Source organism: Fundulus heteroclitus, chromosome 24, assembly GCF_011125445.2.
Source record: "Fundulus heteroclitus isolate FHET01 chromosome 24, MU-UCD_Fhet_4.1, whole genome shotgun sequence".
NCBI classification, from domain to species: Eukaryota; Metazoa; Chordata; class Actinopteri; order Cyprinodontiformes; family Fundulidae; genus Fundulus; species Fundulus heteroclitus.
The window spans coordinates 25,948,068-25,970,367 of record NC_046384.1 but is presented as its reverse complement, the minus strand read 5'-3'; the positions used below and the strand labels follow the sequence as shown (position 1 = coordinate 25,970,367).

At 41.0% G+C, this 22,300-nt stretch overlaps 1 protein-coding gene across 2 annotated transcripts in view; it reads left to right on the top strand.

Annotated features, from left to right (window-relative positions):
- Nucleotides 1–22,300, top strand: part of LOC118556133 (TSC22 domain family protein 1-like) — a 42,829-nt gene that overhangs the window by 6,084 nt on the left and 14,445 nt on the right. The window lies entirely within an intron of this gene.

Sequence of the window (22,300 nt, the reverse complement as noted above, 5' to 3'; positions counted from 1 at the left end):
TCATAATTTGATTTCCGTACAACATTTTATTTCATATTAAATACAAATAGACAATTCACATTAATAAATATGGTTAAAAACTGTAAATGTGGTGCATTTACCAAGCACTATTTTTTTTATCTATAATCCTCAACAGTATAATGCTTAAAAGAGAAAATGAAATAAAATGTATATATTTTACCAACATTTAAAAGCTTAAATAAAATAATACGAAGTGTAGAGTAAAACAAAGGTTTAAAGAAATGTTAAGTGTTCTCAAATCATCTGATTTCATAAATTTCCAGTGATCTCATGTTTTATAAAATTACTTACACCTCTTGATCAACACAAAGATGCTTGAGGCTGTGAAACGCAAGGTGGTTAGTACAGTTTTATTTAAAAAAAAAGTTTTTAAAGCATGCCACACAATTATATTTCGCCCCCTGAAAACACTGCAAACCACTTTTGGCTGAAATTACAGCTGTAAGTCTTTTGTGATGTCTCAACCAGATTGATAATTGTAGAGTCAGATTGCATAATTTTGTGCAAATTTATTACTACCACAATATTGTTAGCCATACCAAGTATAGTGTGAAAAGTTGTCTCGACTCCAGTATCAGATACGTTTTTTAAATATCCTGCATTCAGGCTGTTTTCCTTTAACAGTCTAACACTTGTTTGCTGCAGCATGAAAAGCTTTAAAGGGTAAAGATCCATCCATCCATCCATCTTCTTCCGCTTATCCGGGGTCGGGTTGCGGGGGTAGCAGCTTTAGTAGGGAGGCCCAGACGTCCCTCTCCTCAGCCACTTGGGTCAGCTCCTCCGGGAGAATCCCAAGGCGTTCCCAGGCCAGCTGAAAGACATAGTCCCTCCACTGTGTCCTGGGTCTCCTCCTGGGCCTTCTCCCGGTGGGACGTACCTGGAACACCTCACCGGGGAGGTGTCCAGGAGGCATCCTAACCTAAGGGTAAAGATATAGTATGGTAACATAAACAGAATATTTATAAATAACATATGATTAGATAATTAAAGCAACTAAGTAAAGCCTTGTTGGAATGGAGATATTTATTGCCACTTCTTGCATACTCAAGAGTGTGCAATAATTTAGGTTTTGTGTGCAATAGACCCAAATAGCTTAAAATATCTTTTAATAGGCTTTTTAAGCTTTTTAAGACAATTTTTTAATAAAAAGGAGTCCACAAAAAGATATAGTAAATCATTATAATTATTGATCTCCACCTCCTTCAGAAAGAAATTGTGATGTAGTGCAAGTTCTGGTATTTAGAGGACATATCTGTTTTTATTTCTTTTGATTTCAGAATTGCTGACATCCTGATAATCAAAGGTGCTTCTTACACATTTGGTTAAAATTTCTGTAAAGTGAATAATTTATGGTGTATCCTGAGATTCTGAAAACTGTTGAAGGGATACTGTAATATTGTGTGATGAGATGTCTTCCAGTTGGAAGGTTGTGGGGTTGATTAAAGCTTCTTTGCCAGTGGACAAGGCACTTAACTCCAGTTTGCCTACCGACCTGCATGTAGGTCTAGGAATGTGTGTGTGTGTTATTCAGTTTGATTGTTTACTGTGGCTATAGTGTAAAGTGTTTTGAGTAGAAAAGAACTAGAAACTGCAATCACACAAACAATTCAGCCATTTAGCTCATTCTAACTGGCTTTATGTGCCAGTGCATCATATAAAAAATATGATTATAGTTAAACAATGGTCCTAAGTGGATGTGGTTTGACGGAGGCTAGGCCTCACTGTCAGACGTGTGTATATTGCATGCGCAAGACAGTGTTACCTGCTTTCCTGCGTGAAAAAATCTCCCATATACACTCTGGTCTTGCTGGTGAAGATTCTCAGTCATCCAGGTCATGGTCATTCCAAAAAAGTTTTTTTTTGGAACTCTCTGGTCTTATTTCTTTCTTCTAAGGCCTCCCTCTTCTTCTCATAAAGAAGACAGTTTGCTTCTTGCGACTCTTAGACATTTACATAGTAATACTGAGAATAGCGAAGCTACAATAAACGGCTAACACCAAAGCTAACCGGATACATAAACACTAAAAGTGCGCATGCACAGCCAGCATGCGCATGCACGCATACTGGCGTTACATGACCGCATCAGAATGATTTGTATGTGGGACAACCAATAGATAAGGTGATAACTCCTGGAACACAAAGGGCAGGGGGTATGGACAGGACCAATCCTCTGATCAATCCCTGCCATTCAGTCCGATCAGTTTTTACAAGCCTGCAGCTCTGACAGACATCATATTTTTTTCTGTTCCCTTTTCTGCATGCATGACTACTCTAAGGATGGAAGTACCATTTCACCCAGTATAATAAAAAATGTTTCTGAACAAGGTAGAGCCGGGTACCGAAATCCGGTATTAAAACGGCGTTGGGGCCACGTCGGACAGTCCTTGCGGACCGACAAGCAAAATTTTTTCAGGAAGGCTCCAACCCACTCAACCATATTTTTTGCCGATCTTCTCCACCTTAAAACACACACCGAGGGGACTGATGGGAGGGGCTACTGCTCTCACATGTTCGCCTACTTTCATCAACACTGACTGTTGCCAACTGTTTATCAACTTTTCAGACTGCTCTAGTGACTTGTTTATTTTTTTTCCCCCTCTTTTTTCCCCCGTGTTGTTTGAAATTTTGGCAACAAGTAAAAGCACTGATTGCTCTGAGTTTACCTCTTCAGCAAGCCATCAGCTGGGAGGCAGCATCGCTGTGCTGTGGCAGCAAACTCAGCTTGAAGTCTGTTTCCCCACTGAAAATGAGTCACGCATGAGCAAAACTTCCACAAGATTACAAAGTAGGATGTAAATATTTTATAAATCTTTAACGGTTAATGTTTTTTTTTCTCTCTGAAGCTGTTGCACTTAAATCGATCCCTACCTGTAACAGATTCACATAGCCTCTCATTTATTCAGCTCATGCACTGTGGGTACCACTGCTATGTTTTGGTTAAAATTGATCATGTAAAAAAATTATAAATGTAGTTTGTATTAAGATAAAAATATTTAATACTTGAAATTATTTTATAGTTATTTTTTTTGTTTTGAGCATATTTATGTTTTTAATGATTCTATATCTTGTCAATGTGGATATATCTCCTACAACATACTTTTTATTCAAGATAGTGTTTTAGCCTTTTCTATATATAATGTTTTTATTGCTCTACTTCTATAAAAAATAATTTTATACTTTTATTTTGTTTGCTTTTGTGATCAGTGATCATGATTTTTTTTTTACCCTTTTATGTGATTCGGCTTCTATGCTATCATACATGCATTTTCCCACAAGATTGCACCCTGGGCTTAAAATCTTCTGATAGTTGTTGGTGCTTTTAAATAACTAATTTTAAGTAAGCCTTGATGCAAAGGGGAAATGTTCTCCCTTCTATGTGTGAACTAATTAGGGAGATATCCTCCGTATGGAAGACAAAGTCACTGTGCTTATAGTCAGAAAGTAATTGCCGTTTTGTAATGTTGAATCAGCAAGGTGGCTGCTTGTATAACCTTGAAAGGCAGTAATTGATGTGATTCTGGCAAGGCATGTTTGGTGGGTTCTTGTTACCGTTCTATAAAGGCCTGATTGACAGTTGTCTTGTCAGCAGATTCTCCACCCGAGCCATGGATTTCTCCAGGTCCTTTAGAGTTACCATACAGGTACATCTCAAAAAATGTTAATATTGCTTAAAAGTGCAATACTGTTTGCCAGTTGTTTTAGAAAGTGAGACTCATAAAATCATTACACATGGGATTATATATACCATGCCTTTGTTTCTTGTAATTTTGATGATTTTGACTTAGACGTAATAAAAACCCAAAATTCAGTTTTAGAAAATTAGAATAGTGAAAAAGTTAATTACTTGAAACTCATGGTGTCACACCCTTTACAGCTATTTAACTCAAAACACCTGCAAAGGTTTCCAAAACCTTGAAACAGTCTGTCAGTCTGGGTCAGTAGGCAACACAATCATGGGGGAAGACTGCTGATTTCACATGTGTCATCGACACCCTTCACCCGGAGCGGAACCCACAGGTGTTTGCTGTAGAAGCTGGTTGTTCAGAGTTTAGTATCCAAGACTATTAACAGAAAATTGAACAGAGGGAAGAAGTGTGTTAGGGAAAGGTGCACAAGCAACAGAGAGAACTGCAGCCTTGAGAGGATTGTCAAACAATATGCATTCAAGAATTTGGGGGAGCTTCACAAGGAGTGGACTGAGGCTGGAGTCAGTGCCTCAAGAGCTACTATGCACTGAAAAATCCAAAACAAACAGATACAAATGTTGCATTCTTTGTGTCAAGCCACTCCGGAACCAGGGACATCAGAAGTGTCTTACCTGGCCTAAAGAGAAAAGAACTGGGAATGTTGCGTGATTGTCCAAAAGCCTGTTCTCAGATGAAAGTAAATTCTGCATTTACTTTGGAAATGAAGGTTTCAGAATCTGGAGGAAGGGTGGAGAGGCACAGAATCCAGTCCTGGAAGTCTAGTGTAAAGTTACCACAGTCAGTGATTGTTTGGTGTCAAGCTCAACCTAAATGACACCCATCAACAAAATTATTTCATTACTGAGGCTTTGCACTCCAACTGTTTTAATTGAGGATTGCAATGAAGCAGTATTTCTGCAACGAATGATGTCGGAGGCCACACAGGCTGACTTTTTGTGTGTCTGTCGGTAGGGTGGAGGGGTACAAATATTTTGTTCTTCCACAGAACTTTCCATTAATGTCCTTGGATGCAGCTCTACATTAACATTCAGCTTGTGTCTCTGATTCTGGTTCTACACCTTTTTGTCTTTATCATTTTCAATTCAATTTTATTTATATAGCGCCAAATCATGAAACATGTCATCTCAAGGCACTTTACAAAGTCAAGTTCTATCATATTATACAGATTGGGTCAGATTATACAGATTGGTCAAAAATTTCCTATATAAGGAAACCAGTTGATTGCATCAAAGTCCCGACAAGCAGCATTCACTCCTGGGGAAGCGTAGAGCCACAGGGAGAGTCGTCTGCATTGTACATTGCTTTGCTGCAATCCCTCATACTGAGCAAGCATGAAGCGACAGTGGGAAGAAAAACTCCTCATTAACGGGAAGGAAAACCTCCGGCAGAACCGGGCTCAGTATGAACGGTCATCTGCCTCGACCGACTGGGGGTTACAGAAGACAGAGCAGAGACACAACAAGAGAGACAAAAAAAGCACAGAAGCACACATTGATCCAGTAATCTGTTCTACATTAGATGGTAATAGCGGGTGAGCCGTCTTCTCTGGATGATGTCACAGTTAACAGAACGCCAGACCAGGTGTACCTACTATGAAGATAAAAGAGAGAGAACAGAAAGTTAAGATTAGTCTTAAAAGTAGAAAGGGTGTCTGCCTCACGGACCAAAACTGGGAGTTGGTTCCACAGGAGAGGAGCCTGATAGCTAAAGGATCTGCCTCCCATTCTACTTTTAGAGACTCTAGGAACCCCCAGCAGACCTGCAGTCTGAGAGCGAAGTGCTCTGTTAGGAGCATACGGGGTAATCAGAGCTCTGATATATGATGGAGCTTGATTATTAAGGGCTTTATACGTTTTGTCTCTACCCATCATATCACCATTTTATATGAAGTCATATTTTGAAAGATACCTGCGTCATTTCCTTCCTAGGACTTGAAATCTAGATCTGTAAATTATGTATAACTTTTAGAGTTACTATTCTGTGTTTATTTTATAACATTTAAAATCTGTTTTGTATGATCCATTCATGCTGTGTATAGCAACAAAAGTGTGTTTTACAAAAAAAGCAGACTGTTTTCAGTGATGGACTAACGAAGGTGGACTTTTAGTTGCAACAGACAGAACCTCTGGGGATGTGCAACAAGCAGAGCAAATTGTTTAGATGTCCTACAAAAATACTATCACAGAGCCATTTACTTGTTGAGAACGTGGATTATTGAGCGTTAATGTTTATATTAATAGTGTTTAAACAGATGTGATTATCCTATTAGGCAAACGTTCACGTATGTTCAAATAATCATGCATGGTGACACATGAGAACAACAAATGTGTCCTTTTCTGTTGTAACCCACTAACTGAATGCTGCAGTAACGACACTCATCTTTCACTTTTTAACAAAAGTAAAACATCACTACTTCTATGTGTTGATCTTTGCAAGTGAGCCACAGTCCGCTCTTCGAGCTGAATTCACACTCCTGACATGGATGATACAGACTGGCACGACACTGGTCATGCTTTAATACACGCTGATCATCTATTCATTTAAATTCAATTAAATTTTATTTTATTTATATAGCGCCAATTCATGAAACATGACATCTCAAGGCACTTTACAAAGTCAAATTCAATCATATTATAGGGTAGTTAGGCGCCCGCCTATGCATTGAAAATGCATGGCGGAGGCCTTATGTTATGCACCTAATAAGGATTTCTTTATTAGGCGCCCGCCTATGCATTGAAAATGCATAAGTGTTATTACTCTATTGTTCCATAGGGTTGAATTATGGGGAGTAAAGCTGTGGGTGAATATCATTTTCCAATAATGCAAAATCTGCTTGTGAAAGTTGGACAGTTTGATTGGAATCCGGTTTACCTCAAAATCACATTTTAGAATAAAGTCTAAACCTCCTAATTTGCTAAACAAAGATCTTGGAATGTGAAACCACATAGAATTCGGATGCAACATATACGATTTTATCCACTAAATTCTGAAGGTGCCAATCATTGATTCAATATCTGGAGCTTTAATACCACCTTTATCATAGTCTTTCACCAACTGAGACTTTTTGATGTAATGCGTTTTATTCCTCCATAAAAATTGAAAAATTACTGTGTTTGCTTTATTTATGTTTTTAGAGGATATATACAAGGAGTGGCAGGGATAAATCAGTTTGGAAATACCTTCAGTTTTGGATAGAATAGTTCTGCCAAAAATAGTAATATCTCTGATTAACCAGTGACTAAGGGATTTTTTTATATCCAAAATACGATTAAAAATATTTGTATCTTCTCTTCTAATTAAGTTTTTTGATATTGTCAGCCCTAGGTATTTTACTTCAGTTACAACTTTAATTGAGGCAATGGAGGGGTCAGAACATGTATGAATAGGGAGTAGTTTGCATTTTTTAATATTAAGGGTTAAACCAGACGCTTCAGAGAAGATGGAGATATTATTGAGGGTTTTATCTATCATTGATTTATCTTTTAAAAGGATGCAAGTATCATCCGCAAATTGACTTATTCTAAATTCTCTATCGAAAATTGTGATACCTTGTATATCATTGGAGTTTTTAATTAATAAAGCCAGCAATTGTGTCGCTAATATGAAAAGCTTCGGGGAAATGGGACAACCCTGTCTGATTCCGCATGATATCTCAAAACCAGGAGTTATTCCCGGGTTTAGAGAGACCATGCTACTGATGTCGGTGTAGAGCATTTTGACTAAGTCACAAAATTTGCTTCCAAAGCCCAGAAACCGTAAAGTTTCAAGCAAAAAGGGGTGTTCAAGTGTGTCAAAGGTTTTGAAAAAGTCTAAGAGTAATATGTAGCTGTCTGTAGGAATAAAGTCTCTGTAATCTAACAGGTCAATAATTAATCTAGTATGGTTATGCATAACTCTACCTTTCACAAAGGCTGACTGACACTCATCCACTAGATTTGATAATCCCTTATCCAGTCTATCAGAGTAGATGTGAGCTAGCAGTTTATAGTCATTACATAGTAGTGTTATAGGCCTCCAATTGTCTAATAACAATTTATCTTCATTGGGCTTTGGAATTAGGGTAATAATACCTCTTTTCATTGTAGGGGACAAATGGCCAGATGAAATACATTCCAAAAGGGCATTATAGAGCAGTAGTCTGATATCATTCCAAAAATGGATATAGAACTCTACTGTTAGACCATCTAATCCAGGGGATTTTCCTTTTGACATTTTTGCAATTGCTAAATCTAACTCTTCAATTTTGAGGTTGTCATCCATAAATTGCTTAAAATTCCCATCAATTATTTTCCTATATTTCCCAATTTTCTCAAAAAATATTTGACAATGCTCTACTGAAAATTTGGTTGTATACAGTTTTTATAAAAGTTTCTTATTTCCTCCTTTACTTCGTCCTGGTTATCAATACTTTTATTATCAATAATTAACTTATTAATTTTCTTTTTCGTTTGTCTTTGTTTTTCTAAACTAAAGAAGTAGGAAGTGTTTTTTTCCCCTTCTTCAAGCCAGCGAGCTTTAGAGCGTATAAATGCTCCTTTTGCTTTCTCTAAATATAGATTGTCCAATTGGGTTTGAAGACTATTTAATTCAACTTGTTCATCTAAAGATAAGTCTGTTTTACATAATCTGTTTATATTGTTTATAATGTCCTGTTGTTTTTGCTTTTTTATTTTAGAGATATATTTGCTCCTAAGAATGGCAATATCTTTAATTTTGAATTTAAACCACTCCCATTTATTTAAATGAGACATTTCTAATTGATTAATTCCATGTAGTAAGTTTTTAGTTTCATTACAGAACTCCTCATTGTCTAAGAGGCTATTATTGAACTTCCATAAAGAAGGGGGAATCACCTTCATCCTGTCAAGTTGAAAGAAAATTGAAATGCCACAGTGATCTGTTAAAGGTGATGCCAAAATTTCACATTTATGGACTGCATTTATCAGGTTGGTAGAAATTAACCAAAAGTCTAATCTTGAGCATTGGCCATTGTTGGCTGAACTAAACCATGTGTATTGTTTGGTATTGGGGTGTTTCATTCTCCAATAGTCAATCAGATCTGTTTTCATGGTGAATTCACTTATGATTTCATCATAAAAATGACTGACATCTTGGGGGAAAGCGATCCATCCAGAGGTCAGGAACCAAATTAAAATCACCCCCAGAAACAACTTTATCAGTAGTATAGATCATTTTCCATTCTTCTATCATCTTGCTCAAGGAAGCATAAAGTTGTTTGTTTTGTAACCTTCTGTTGTATCCATATACACATATCAAAATATAATTTACATCACTATATTCAATCACCATCATTATCCAGTGACCATTGATGTCACTTATGTGGTTAATCACATTTCCAGAAAACCTGTTGAACATAATCATCACTCCAGCTGAGTGTGAAGTGCCATGGCTGAAAAAAATGCTGTCTCCCCATTGTTGTTTCCAGAATTTTGTGTCTGCCTCCACTGAGTGAGTTTCTTGCAGGAAAATAATATTGCTCTTTTGCTCCTTACAAAAAAGAAAAGTTGCCTTACGTTTCACATTGTTTTTCAGTCCCCTTGTATTTAAAGAAAAAAAAGATAACATTTACAAAGTACCAAAAGTGCGCTGAAAAGGATTTGCGCAGGAATGAGTAGCTTATATCCCAAACAGAATTTAGTAATAACATTTGCAACAACCCTTCGGGCAATCAAACATTTAACTAACAAGGTAAATTCACAGTACCTGTTATAGACCAATATAACTAAAGAATGTTGGTCAGTTAGGGTCCACAAGATGATTGTCGATCAGAGCATAGCCCTCCTTCAGGAACGCTCTTTTCCCCTTCTTCCTGGCATCCTGGACCAGAGGCCACAGCTTGGAACGCGCATCCCGATCTTCTTTGGAAAAGTCCTCTTTGAAGCGGATATGCATCTCGCTACACACCCGCGCGTCCTTCGACTTTTTCCACACTTCATCTCTGACGGTTCTAATCCCGAACTGGATGATAATCGCCCTCGGCGTGTTGTTGGAAGCAGCCGCGGAGCCACGTTTACCCAGGCGGTGAACCGTGTCCACAGTGTCTCGCAGCCGGTCCATGGAGAGGGGAACAACTCTGGTAAGTATTCCGATGACGACTTCTCTTGCGTTTTCTCCCTCTTTTTCTGGTAATCCTGTCAGCCTCAAATTCCACCTTCTTTTGTACCGAGCCTGGTCCTCGGTTGCTCTTTTTAGCGTGTTGTTTTCTTTTTGAAGCACGTCGATCTTTTCTTGGAGCTGAAGAATTTCTTGTTTGTTTTCTTTTGTAGCCATGGTGTTAGCTTCAATGCGTTTATCAAAACTCTTTAACAGTTCAGTCTGTTCATCCATTTTCTCGGTCAACGCCTGGAGAATAGCGGCACCGATATTTCCATCACCTTGGTCTTTCCCCTTAATTTTTTTAGGTTTAGGGCTCTTTGTTGGCGTGTGGTCCAGATTAATCTTACTTTTTTTGGAAGAGGCTTCGTCGACATCAATGTCTTCAATGTCGCTCTCATCACAAGCCTCGCGGAGAGCAGTGAAGTTGTAGTGATGGTCTGTCATGTTGGCAACTCAGACCGAAAGACTCAAATAAAAAGTGCTGAAAAAGCAATAATTAGAAACAAGGTTGCAAAGGAAGTGTAAGGTTGAATTCTAATGGAGGTTATGGAAAGTTGCAAAGGAATTTGCTATCTTGGGATAAAACAATACGTTTTAATCAGTTTAAACCATCTTGGGTCCTCTCTTATATGCTACACGTATTGGCATCTTAAAAATGGTCTTATAAGCTTAAAAGATCATTCTACTATTGTTGATTTTGTGGCCGAATACAAGATATGTTCTCAAAGCGTTAAATAAGCCCTTTGATTTTTCAACATTTTGTCTTTTAAGGATAATTTACTTTTCATTAAATTTGTCAATGGCCTATGGAATTCTGGAGGGATGGCAGTAAAAGCCTAACAGCAGCGCGATCTCTCCTCCGCTGCAGCGCCGGTAAAGAGCTGCGTGAAGCTGACACCCCACCCACAGAAAAAACTCAGTTAAATAGACGGAATGGTTAGTGCTTCGTTTGTGCAGGTTTGTGCCGTTAAAATTAGCGTTTGTGCTGTTTTGGTTTTGAAGATATTAAAGAATATTTCTTAAGGTCATCCAGAGTTCACCATCTCCCCATTTTGCTTCGAATCCGATCAAACTAGGGCTACTTTTTTTAGTGCTTTGTTTGTGCAGGTTTGTGCCGTTAAAATTATCGTTTGTGCTGCTTTGGTTTCGGAGATATTATGAATTTTAATTTCAACCGATGACGTCACCCCAGCCCGCAGCTTCAAAATAAAGTGCTACGGTAAATCATATGTTATTGCCAACACTGGAAAAAACGTAAGTCTTTTTAATATATTTCTACTGATAAATCAGTAACATTACTATGAAGTTGTGTCATCTACCGAGCCTCCCCCCCCTACAGCATTCTTATAAAATGATTTATATATTCCTGCTTATCGGCAAAGATCTCTGGGGAAACATGTTTTTGTTTGTTTTTTTAGTTTCCTGACTGAGGGGAGAGGCTGGAACAGTCTCTGTGCAGGATGGCTGGCGTCCTTAATGATGTTCCTCAATTGTGTAAGAAGATGTGGTCAGATCTACCGTTTGGTCTCAACACTTTTCGCAAGAAAGCAGTTTTTAATTTTTAATTTTTCTTTTATCATGCAAGTTGTTTTAGCCGCTATTGTAAAATGTTTGTTACCCTGTGGAACTCCCGACGGACAGTTTTGGTGGAAACAGGAGAGTTGAGGTGCACATTTAATTCTGCTGTGACTTGGGGAGCCGTGGTTTTATGTTTTTTGGATACAATCCGGGTTAGCGTCCGAACATCCCTTTCAGACAGCTTCCTCGTGTGTCCAAAGTTGATCCTGTTGGATGTGGTTCGTCCTTCTTGGTGGTGTGCTACATTACCCTGGACCCCGTGGCTCTTGATACATCACAAACACTTGCTGTCTTGGTCACAGATGCAAGGCAAGGGAAATTTATTTATATAGCACAATTCAGTACAGAGACAATGCAAAGTGCTTTACATGATTAAAATATAGCAAAATAAACGCAAGTAGGAATAAAATGTAGCTACAAAATAGAATAAAAGCAAGTAGAGATAGAATGTAGAAACAAAGAAGAACATTAAAAACAGTAAAACCGTTTAACTAGAACAGTCAAAGGCAATTGTAAACAAATGTGTTTTTAATCTCGATTCAAAAGAACTCAGGCTTTCCGCACTTTTACAGTTTTCTGGAAGTTTGTTCCAGATAAGCGGAGCATAGGAACTAAATGCTGCTTCTCCTTGTTTAGTTGTGGTTCTAGGTATGCAGAGTAGGCTGGAGCCAGAAGACCTTAGTGGTCTGGAGGGTTCATACACTGATAACAAGTCTGTAATGTATTTAGGTGCTAAGCCATTTAGGGATTTATAGACTAACAGAAGTATTTTAAAGTCTATTCTCTGAGATACAGGGAGCCAGTGTAAGGACTTTAGAACTGGGTTCATGTTCTCTACTTTCTTAGTCTTAGTGAGGACGCGGGCAGCGGCGTTCTGGATCAGCTGCAGCTGTCTGATCCACTTTTTAGACAAACCTGTGAAAAACCGTTGCAGGAATCAATTCTACTAAATATAAACGCATGGATTAATTTTTCCAGATCCTGCTGAGACACCAGTCCTTTAATCCTGGAAATATTCTTCAGGTGATAGAAAGCCAACCTTGTCACTGTCTGTAAATGCTTTTGGAGGTTCAGGTCTGAGTCCATCACTACAACCAGATTTCGGGCCTGATCAGTGGTTTCTAGCTGAAGCGACTGAAGCTGTGTGCTAACTTTTGATCTCTCCTCTATTGGTCCAAATATTATTACTTCAGTTTTGTTTTTATTCAATTGAAGAAAGTTTTGACACATCCAGCAAGATGTGCACCAACAATTTGTCCTCCTTTGAACTCACCCATGTCACCCATAATGTTGTGTGCATTGCAATATTTTGAGCAAAACTATGCTCTTACCCTGCTAATTGGACCTTCACACTCTGCTCTTATATGTTCAATGTGCAATTAATGATGAATGGAGGATGGAGCGTGAAGGCAGGTAAGTGCTACAGCACCAAACTGTGACAAAAACAGGAGAGCCAGAATTAGTCCAAGGTCAAAGAGAAAAAAGGCTTACAAGCAGGTTTCCGAGAACTTGGTCAGAGGCCACGTCGTACCACGACTGGTTTAAGGTTCTGGTGTCTTCCATCTGTCCGAGCTCTGCAAGAAGCCAGAGAAAGCCGCCTTCAACGAGCTGCAGGTGTGGGCCACGCCCCCTCAGCCAACTAGAACCACCTGAGGAACAGAGTTAGAGCAAGACAACACAGAGAATCCTGACACTACCCCCCCTAAACGACCGTCTCCTGGCGGTCCAGACGAGGAAGTGCTGGGCTGAGAAGACCAAAAGTCCCGAAGCAAGTCCTTGTTGGCGATAGCTGCTCCAGACACCCATGAACGTTCCTCAGGGCTGCGACCTTCCCAATCGACGAGGTACTGATGGCCCTTACCTTATCGACGGGCGTATTCTACCCAGGGCAAAAACTTATTCCAGTCTGTGGGTGACAAAGACGTGAGGCAGCGGAGGGTGGCTTCCAACTGTTGATTAAGGCGTTCAGTTTGTCCATTAGTTTGTGGGTGGTAACCGGAGGTGAGGGTGTAGCGGGCGCCGAGTGCAGAGCAGAAGTGTCGCCAGACTTGGGAGACAAACTGGGGACCCCGGTCAGAGAGTATATTGACGGGTATTCCGTGAAGTTGAAAGACGTGTCTTATGAGGAGCTGGGCGGTCTGAAAAGCGTTTGGGAGCTTACAGAGGGGGATAAGGTGGCATGACTTAGAGAAACGGTCCACCACGGTTAAGATGGTGGACATGCCTTGGGAGGTAGGGAGTCCGGTAATGAAGTCAACGGCTAGGTGGGACCAGGGACGTTTGGGGATAGGGAGTGGACAGAGTAGACCTGAGGGTGGCTGATTTGAAGGTTTATTATGGGCACAAACAGGGCAGGCTAGTACATACTCTCTTACATCCTTAGACCATGAGGGCCACCAAAAGCGTCGTGAGACTTGGGACTGGGTTCTGAAGATACCTGGGTTGGCGGAAAACTTGGAATCATGGCACCATTGCAGGACGTCGGGGCGGACAGACTGGGGGACATACTTAAGACCCGCGGGACCTGTGCCGGGATCTGGGTCTAATCGCAGAGCCTGGTTGATTCTATCTTCTAGGTCCCAATGGAGTGCTCCGACAGAACATGAGGGGGCAAGAATCCGTTCCGGCTCCTTCTCTTGTTCAGGAGGAGCGAACTGACGTGAAAGGACATCGGGCTTAATGTTTCTAGAACCAGGTCTATAGGTTATAGAGAGGTTGAATCGTGAAAAAAATAATGACCAACGGGCTTGTCGAGAATTGAGGCGACGAGCTGACTGAAGGTATGAGAGGTTCTTATGGTCTGTCCATATAATAATGGGTTGCTCGGATCCCTCAAGCCAGTGCCGCCACTCCTCTAAAGCCAACTTGATCGCTAGCAGCTCACGATCACCTACATCGTAGTGACGCTCGGCTGGGGATAAGCGTCGCGAGAAGAAGGCACAGGGATGGAGTTTATTATCTGAGTCTGAAAGTTGTGACAAGACTGCGCCTATCCCAGTGTTAGAGGCGTCTATTTCTAAGGTGAACTGTTTAAGTGGATTGGGATGAACAAGGATGGGTGCTTGAGAGAAACGTGACTTGAGCTGACTAAAAGCTGCTTCTGCCTCTGGACTCCAGACGAACAGAACCTTAGTCGAGGTCAGAGCGTGTAGGGGAGAGGCTACTTGGCTGTAGTTCCTGATGAACCTACAATAAAGGTTGGCAAAACCAAGGAAACGCTGAAGCTGTTTACGAGATTCAGGGACGGGCCACTCCACTACCGCCCTCATCTTTTCTGGGTCAGATCTGACCTGTCCGCCTTCTAAAACTAGTCCGAGAAAAGGAACTGAGGACTGATGGAAATCGCACTTTTCAACCTTGACATATAGGCGATTCTCCAATAGCCATTGCAGGACAAGGCGGACATGTTGTTTATGCTGCTCGAGGTTACTAGAATAGATGAGTATGTCGTCTAAGTAGACAAAAACAAAATCGTTCAAAAAGTCCCGAAGGACATTGTTAACTAAAGATTGGAAGACAGCTGGGGCATTGCATAAACCAAAGGGCATAACTAGATACTCAAAGTGTCCTAACGGCGTCTTAAAAGCTGTCTTCCATTCATCCCCTTGTCTGACCCTAACTAAATGATAAGCGTTGCGCAGATCGAGCATAGTGAAAATTACTACGTTCTGGACCGGTTCGAGGGCTGAGGAAAGTAAGGGAAGTGGATACTTATTCTTGACGGTAATCTAATGGAGGCCACGATAATCGATGCAGGGTCTAAGAGAACCGTCCTTTTTGCCAACAAAAAAAGAAGCCGGCCCCTAAAGGGGAGGAGGATGGACGGATCAACCCTGCAGAGAGTGACTCATTTATGTACTTTTCGAGTGCTTGACGTTCAGACCTCGATGTTATAAAGGCCAATGTTGGGTAATGGTGCTCCAGGCAATAGGTCAATGGCACAGTCATAAGGGCGATGAGGTGGAAGTGAAGTAGCCTGACTCTTACTAAAAACTTGCCCGAGATCATGGTACTCCAGCGGAACGCGAGAGAGATCTGATGATTCGAGCCGAGACTAGGCCCAATTAATCTGAGGATTGTGGACCCTTAACCAAGCCAGACCCAATACCATCGGTGAACGTTTTACCGGAAACACAAAGAAGGACAACTGCACCCGATGGTTACCGGAGACTATTATGTCTAGCAGTCTGGTGCGATGCGTGATCCTAGTCAGTTTTTGGCCATCTAAGGCTGAAACCTGTAGCATTTCAGAGAGAGACTCGGTAGAAATACGAAGCTGATCAACTAGCTCCTGATCAATCAAATTAAAATATGAACCCGAATCTACGAGAGCCTAAACCATCCTGATCAAAACCTAAAGAGACGGGTAAAAAAAACGAGATCCTGACGAATCTGACACTTCATGGTGGGGTGTAGCTCTAAACTTGTCCGCCGTCCTCCCCCTCACGGGCGGTGGACTCGATCTTTTGGCCGCACGGAGCAATCCTTAACAAAATGTCCTTCTTCACCACAATAGAAACACAGATTGCCCGTAAAACGCTGATGTCGCTCATCATTGGTTAAACAGACCCGGCCCAACTGCATGGGCTCCGGAGGAGGCGGGGAGGTCTCTCCCTGTCGCTGCGACCCCTTCTTGGGAGGGGTAAATCCTGCTAGCCATAAGGTCTTATCAGCACGACCGCAGCTACTTCTGTGTAGCTGGGTGTCCAGACGGATGGCTAACGCCACCAATCCCTCAAAAGTACTTGGCTCCTCGACCCGAGCCAATTCATCCTTTAATGCGTCATCAAGTGCTGAATAAAAAACTGCCTTTAACGGCTTGTCAGACCAATCTACAGCTGCGGCCAAAGTTCGAAACTCCACTGTGAAATCCGAAACGCGACGACCATGCTGCTTTAACGCCAGAAGGCTACGGGACTGCTGGGCTGAGTCCAGCTCAGCTGAAAACACTGTCTTAAATTCAGTAACAAACTCTGAAAAAGTGCAACCAAAGGACTGACAATCAGGGAACCGGGCCTCAGCCCACCTAAGAGCCCTGCCCGACAAGAGCCGGAGAATATAAGATATCTTAATCTGATCAGTGGGGAAAGCCTGGGGGGAACGACAAAATACTAACTTACATTGAAATAAAAAAATACCACAATCTCCGCTTACACCGGAGAACTTCTCCGGACACAGTGACGTGTTCTCAGGGGGTGGAGATAGAGTGGGAGCTGGAGGTGGGGGTGACCGTTGCTTGACTGGCAGGCTGTGAATACGCAGAAGTAAAGGCGTTGTTCAGCTGGCTAAGCTGCGTGGTTATCATCTGGAGTTGCTCCTGAGTAGAGCTAACGGCTAACCCGAGCGAGTGCATCTGTTCTTGTTGCGCGGCTAGCTGCCGCCCGAACGCATCTGCTGGGCTTTGATGGCCAGAACCTTCTTCTGCCATGGTTTTAAGGTGTTTCGCCCACATGCAGAATACGAACGGGACACGACAGTCAGTTTAAGATGTTTATAAGGTGTGCAAACAGCAAGGTCAATGACACAAGTAACGGGACGAGGCTTGAACGTCGAAGCGGTGAGACTGCAGAGAGAGGGGGAAATTTTACTCGAAGGCAAGAACCAGGAAATAGCCAGAACGTGCATCGCTTACCTTTGGCTGGGCAGACCTAACCAGGGTAGGGACGTGCCTAGGTAACTCTGTGAGCCTACTCTAGTTGGTGGCTAGTGGCTGGAGGGCGGCAGATGTTTTACTTGCGAAGGATCCGGAGCAGACCTCTGCGAAGGCGAGCGACAGATGGATTGACCAGAGCGGAACGAGAATCATCAAAATCCGGGAGATGAACTCTTCTGATGGAGCGTGAAGGCAGGTAAGTGCTACAGCACCAAACTGTGACAAAAACAGGAGAGCCAGAATTAGTCCAAGGTCAAAGAGAAAAAAGGCTTACAAGCAGGTTTCCAAGAACTTGGTCAGAGGCCACGTCGTACCACGACTGGTTTAAGGTTCTGGCGTCTTCCATCTGTCCGAGCTCTGCTTAAGAAGCCAGAGGAAGCCGCCTTCAATGAGCTGCAGGTGTGGGCCACGCCCACTCAGCCAACTAGAACCACTTGAGGAACAGAGTTAGAGCAAGGCAACACAGAGAACCCTGACAGTATGTTGACATCATTTTCTTTTAGGCACCCCAGATATTTAATGGCTAAAATGCCGGTGTTGTGCGAAATTCAGTTCCCCTGTGAAAATCTGCCCCCTCCTTTGTCGGGAGCGCGCATTGCGGCGCTTATAATTGATTTTTCGATAAAACAACGCATATAATCATATCAAGGTTGTAACATTTAGTTTAATCGGCAGCTGTTTACAAAATTATAAAGTAAAAATAAACTAGAACTGCAAGCAGTTATTAACGGGTTCCAAGCCCATCCACGCCCCACCCCCTTGAGCATGTTCCTGGACTTCAGTTCAGCATTCAACACCATCATCCTACAGCATGGGGTGGAAAAACTGGAACATCTGGGCTTCAGCACACCTCTTCGCAACTGCCTGCTAGACTTCATCACCAACAGACCTCAGTTGGTCCGGGTCGGACAGAGTACCTCTGATGTCATCACCCTCAGCAAGGGCTTTCCTCAGGGCTGTGTCCTCAGCCCCCTGCTGTTCACCCTGATGACACACGACTGTGTCCCCAAGTTCACCACCAATCACATTGTGAAGTTTGCAGACGACACGACTGTGGTGGGCCTGAATAGAGATGACTCTAGCTTCTTTTGCTGCCTTATCTACTTGTTCATTTCCTTTAATTCCATAATGTGCCGGTATTCATACAAAATTTATAATTAAACCCGTCATATTTGTTCTACATAGTGTCTGTTGAATTTCTATTGAAATATCTGGCCTGCTTTCTGAGTGATTATACTGCAAACTAATTAAGGATGAACTACAATTTGAACATATGACTGATCTTAGTGGCTTAACTTCTTCAACCCATTGAACAGCTAATAATATTGCAATCATTTCTCCTGTATAAACTGAAAGTCCATCACTTATTCGTTTCCTAATTTTAACATTAAATTCCGGTACGATAAGGGCTACTCCTATATGATTTGTTATATTTTTAGAGAGGATCTGTATAAATTTTTACATAAGTATAATATTTATTAATATATTCCTGTACTATATAAGAGTTTAATATAAATTCCTTATCCTTTCTTCTTTTCAACAAAGTACCCTAGCATCTGGAATTATACATGGTTGTATAACTGATAATGGAACTGTTTGACTTATGCTCATTTGATCTATTTTGAATTCTGTTATTTTTTCCTGCACAGTCCAACCAAAACTTCCAGTATCTTTTGTTTCTTTTTCCCTACAGGGTTTTATTACCTGCAGAATTGGATGATCCTTTTTTTGACCTTTTAAATTAGCCCAATAATTTAATGTTATTGCTCTCTTCTAAATGCAAGTGGCATTTCTCCCATTTCTACTAATAATGCTGCTGTTGGAGTAGTTTTAATTGCTCCTGTACATAATCTCAATGCTTGATACTGAATCCAATCTAATTTTTGTAGATTTGTCTCTGCTGCTGAATTATAAACAATACTCCCATAATCACTGATCTAATTAATCCTGTATATATATTCTTTAGTGCTATTCTGTCTGCTCCCCACTCCCTACCAATTAAGCAGGTCATAATATTTATTACTTTCTTGCATTTGTCTAAGACTCTTTGAATGTGTATATTCCATGTTATTCTTTCGTAAAACCAAACCCCTAAAAATTTAAATTGTTTGACTCTTTGTATTTCTTGATTATATAATTTTAATTTAACATCATTAATTTTCTTCCTTGAAAAAAAACATTGTTTTCGTCTTATCCACTGAGAATTTAAATCCCCATTTTAATGACCATTCTTCAACTTTAAAAATAGCTTCTTGCATCTTTTTAGTAATAAACTCCAAATTCCTTCCTCTCTTCCACATAGCTCCATCATCAGCAAAAAGAGAAAAACCCATTCCATTATCTACAATTTGAAACACATCATCTATCATTATCGAAAATATTAAAGGACTTATTATACTTCCCCGTAGAGTACCAATTTCAACAATATATTTCTCAGAATGATAATTACCTATTTGAACTTGTATTTGTCTTTTAGTTAGAAAATCTTTGATCCACCAATACATCCAACCTGTAATACCCATCTTTATAATTTTTATTAATAAATCTTCTTTACACAACATATCATTTGCCTTTTCAATATCAAAAAACACTGCTACAATACTTTCTTTATTAATTTGAGCTTTTCTGATTTCAAATTCCAATTCCTCTCTCTTCAAGTTTCTGCACCGCTTAGAAACAACACGGGATGTGACGTCACACATGATGTGCCCAAATATGGGCAAAATTGCCGCCCTGTTCACAGCTCTGGATAGTCAGAGCTCTGGATGGTGAGAGCTGTGAACAGATCATAAAATTCATAAATTCGTCAAAAATCAACGGATTGCTCTACAATTCTGAAAATAATCATGGATCTCAAAGAGTGCTTTATCTAACTACGTGATTTTTTAAATGCCAATTGAAACAAGCATTTCAGAGAAAAAAAATTAAACTTTATAGTCTTGCACACCTGAATTGCAATGTCTTCTAAATAAGTCAAAGTCGTCTGGATTTTCACCAAACTGAAATCTATGTTTAGTCTGCATGTGCGTTACAAATAGAGGCCATTTTTGGGGGGATTGAACAATATTTGTGGAAAATACATTGACTTTTTCATTTCACAAACTTTTAAAAAATCAGAGTGTGCAACTTTTAAAAACCTCAATACATGCAGTGAGAGAATTGTTACACCTTATTCAAGGAATACATCCTGAAAATCCAAGATCGTTAAACCACAAAATTGATTTTTGGTAATTTTTGGCGCGAAAAGTAGCTGGGAAACGAAAGGTGTGCCAATTCCCTTTTTGATGCAGAATCATCCAATAAACAAAGTGATATCAAGTTTTTGAGTTTGGGACCAGTAGTTTGGTGGTTATAGGCTGAAACGCATTGTCCTTTGTTATAGCGCCCCTAGTTGTTGAGGGATCTGAATTTCTGGGTTTGAGTAGCGGTGCACATTCTGTACTTGGATACCTGATTCAATAGGTTCGTTACAAGTCCACATGGGCCGCACAGCGCGTTTTAGTTACGTAATAATAATAATAAATAAATAATTTAAAAACACACAAAAAAGAATGGTGTTCTCTGCTCACAAAGCAGACGAACGGCATAGCCGTTCGCCTGCCCTGCGGGCTTGGAACCCTAATAAACAAGGTCTTCTTGGGCTGTTTTGTGTTATTTTAAACGCCAAGATAATCAATCTGTCAGGGTTTTGTTTACCGATGAACTCAGGACGCGCACACGGGACTAAAGTTTAAGAGTTTTTATTTGAAGGAAGTATGCTGGATGGCGGATGATGAAGACCGGAGGTTCAGGGCTGCAGAAGGTCAGGGATGTAGGTGATGGCAGGAGCTGACGGGCCGGAGTGAGGGAGAGTCACAACTATACAGGCCGCAGGCAAAGCTCAATACTGCTCGGCTAGCAGGGCCCGTAGCCACAACAGCTTAGCAGTTCATTTGCAGACACCAGGACACAGAGCTGAGCTTCTCGAGGGCGGCTAGTCAGGTTAGCAGAACTTGAGAGACACCAGGACACAGAGCTGAGCTTCTCCAGGGCGGCTAGTCAGGTTAGCAGAACTTGAGAGACACCAGGGCACAGAGCTGAGCTTCTCCAGGGCGGCTAGTCAGGTTAGCAGAACTTAGGAGACACCAGAGCACAGAGCAGAGCCTTTCCAGGGACAAAACAGCAAAGTAAGAGTCTATAGAAAACAGGCAGGACTAACCTTAAACAAGAAAAACAAATCTTCCAAGGCAAAAACAGGGACTGGCATGGAGAGGTGTGGAATGATGACGGCCCAGTGCTGAACTGAAGGCAGAGGCAGGTTAAATAGAACACTTCACAGGTGGAACCAGGGTCTGGCTAATTGACTGGTAAATGATATCAGGTGTGACTGACTGCTGAGGAGGTGAAGTGGAAATGACAGAAAATAACTGATGACTGAAAACAATAAATAAAGTCAAACCTAACCCAAAAGAGATGAAAAAATGAAAATAACAGAAAAACAAAGCCAAACCAAAACTCAACCATGACACAATCTTTTTCCAACTTTTGTCATTTTTATAGGGCTTGGGCGTCATGACGTAATCACTTTGCGTCATGCTGATTGCCTCCCTTACCACTACTCAGACTACTGCCTATGACTACCGCGTACTGTACTCCCTCTCAGCCGTGTTTTAATTTGATTAATTTCACCTTAACTTGATTTCACCCATGGTAAACCGTTGCTGTATTGTGGGCTGTAACAGCGCAACACAGGATCGCCATGGGAAAAACATAGAAAATGGGTTAACTTTCCACCGCTTTCCTGCCTGGAGGCGCCCACGGAGAACAAGTGTCAGAGATAACGAAGAGTCATCGGCTAGCTTGGATCGCGGCTGTAAGACAAACGAACATAACTTTCCACAGTATCCTGATGTCAGTGAGAGAGTGTGTTCCCTGCATTTTCATTCTGGTAAGTTAAAGATGCACGGTTTTATTTTATAGCCTACGTTGTTTCTTTCCTTCAACCGCGACACCACATACATGCATGAATGCGGGCCCAGAGACGGTTGATATAGCATTTCATCCTCGTTGGTTGATATAGCATTTCATCCTCTTCGTTACTAACTACACCTTTGAAACACATAGCAGCTAGTTAAAATACATTACATGCGTGAGTGGTTGTTAGCACTAACGGTTAGCAGCTACTAAACTAGCAGGTGCCAGAGCCTGTCTGAGCACAGCTTACCTTTGTATGAATTACTGTGTT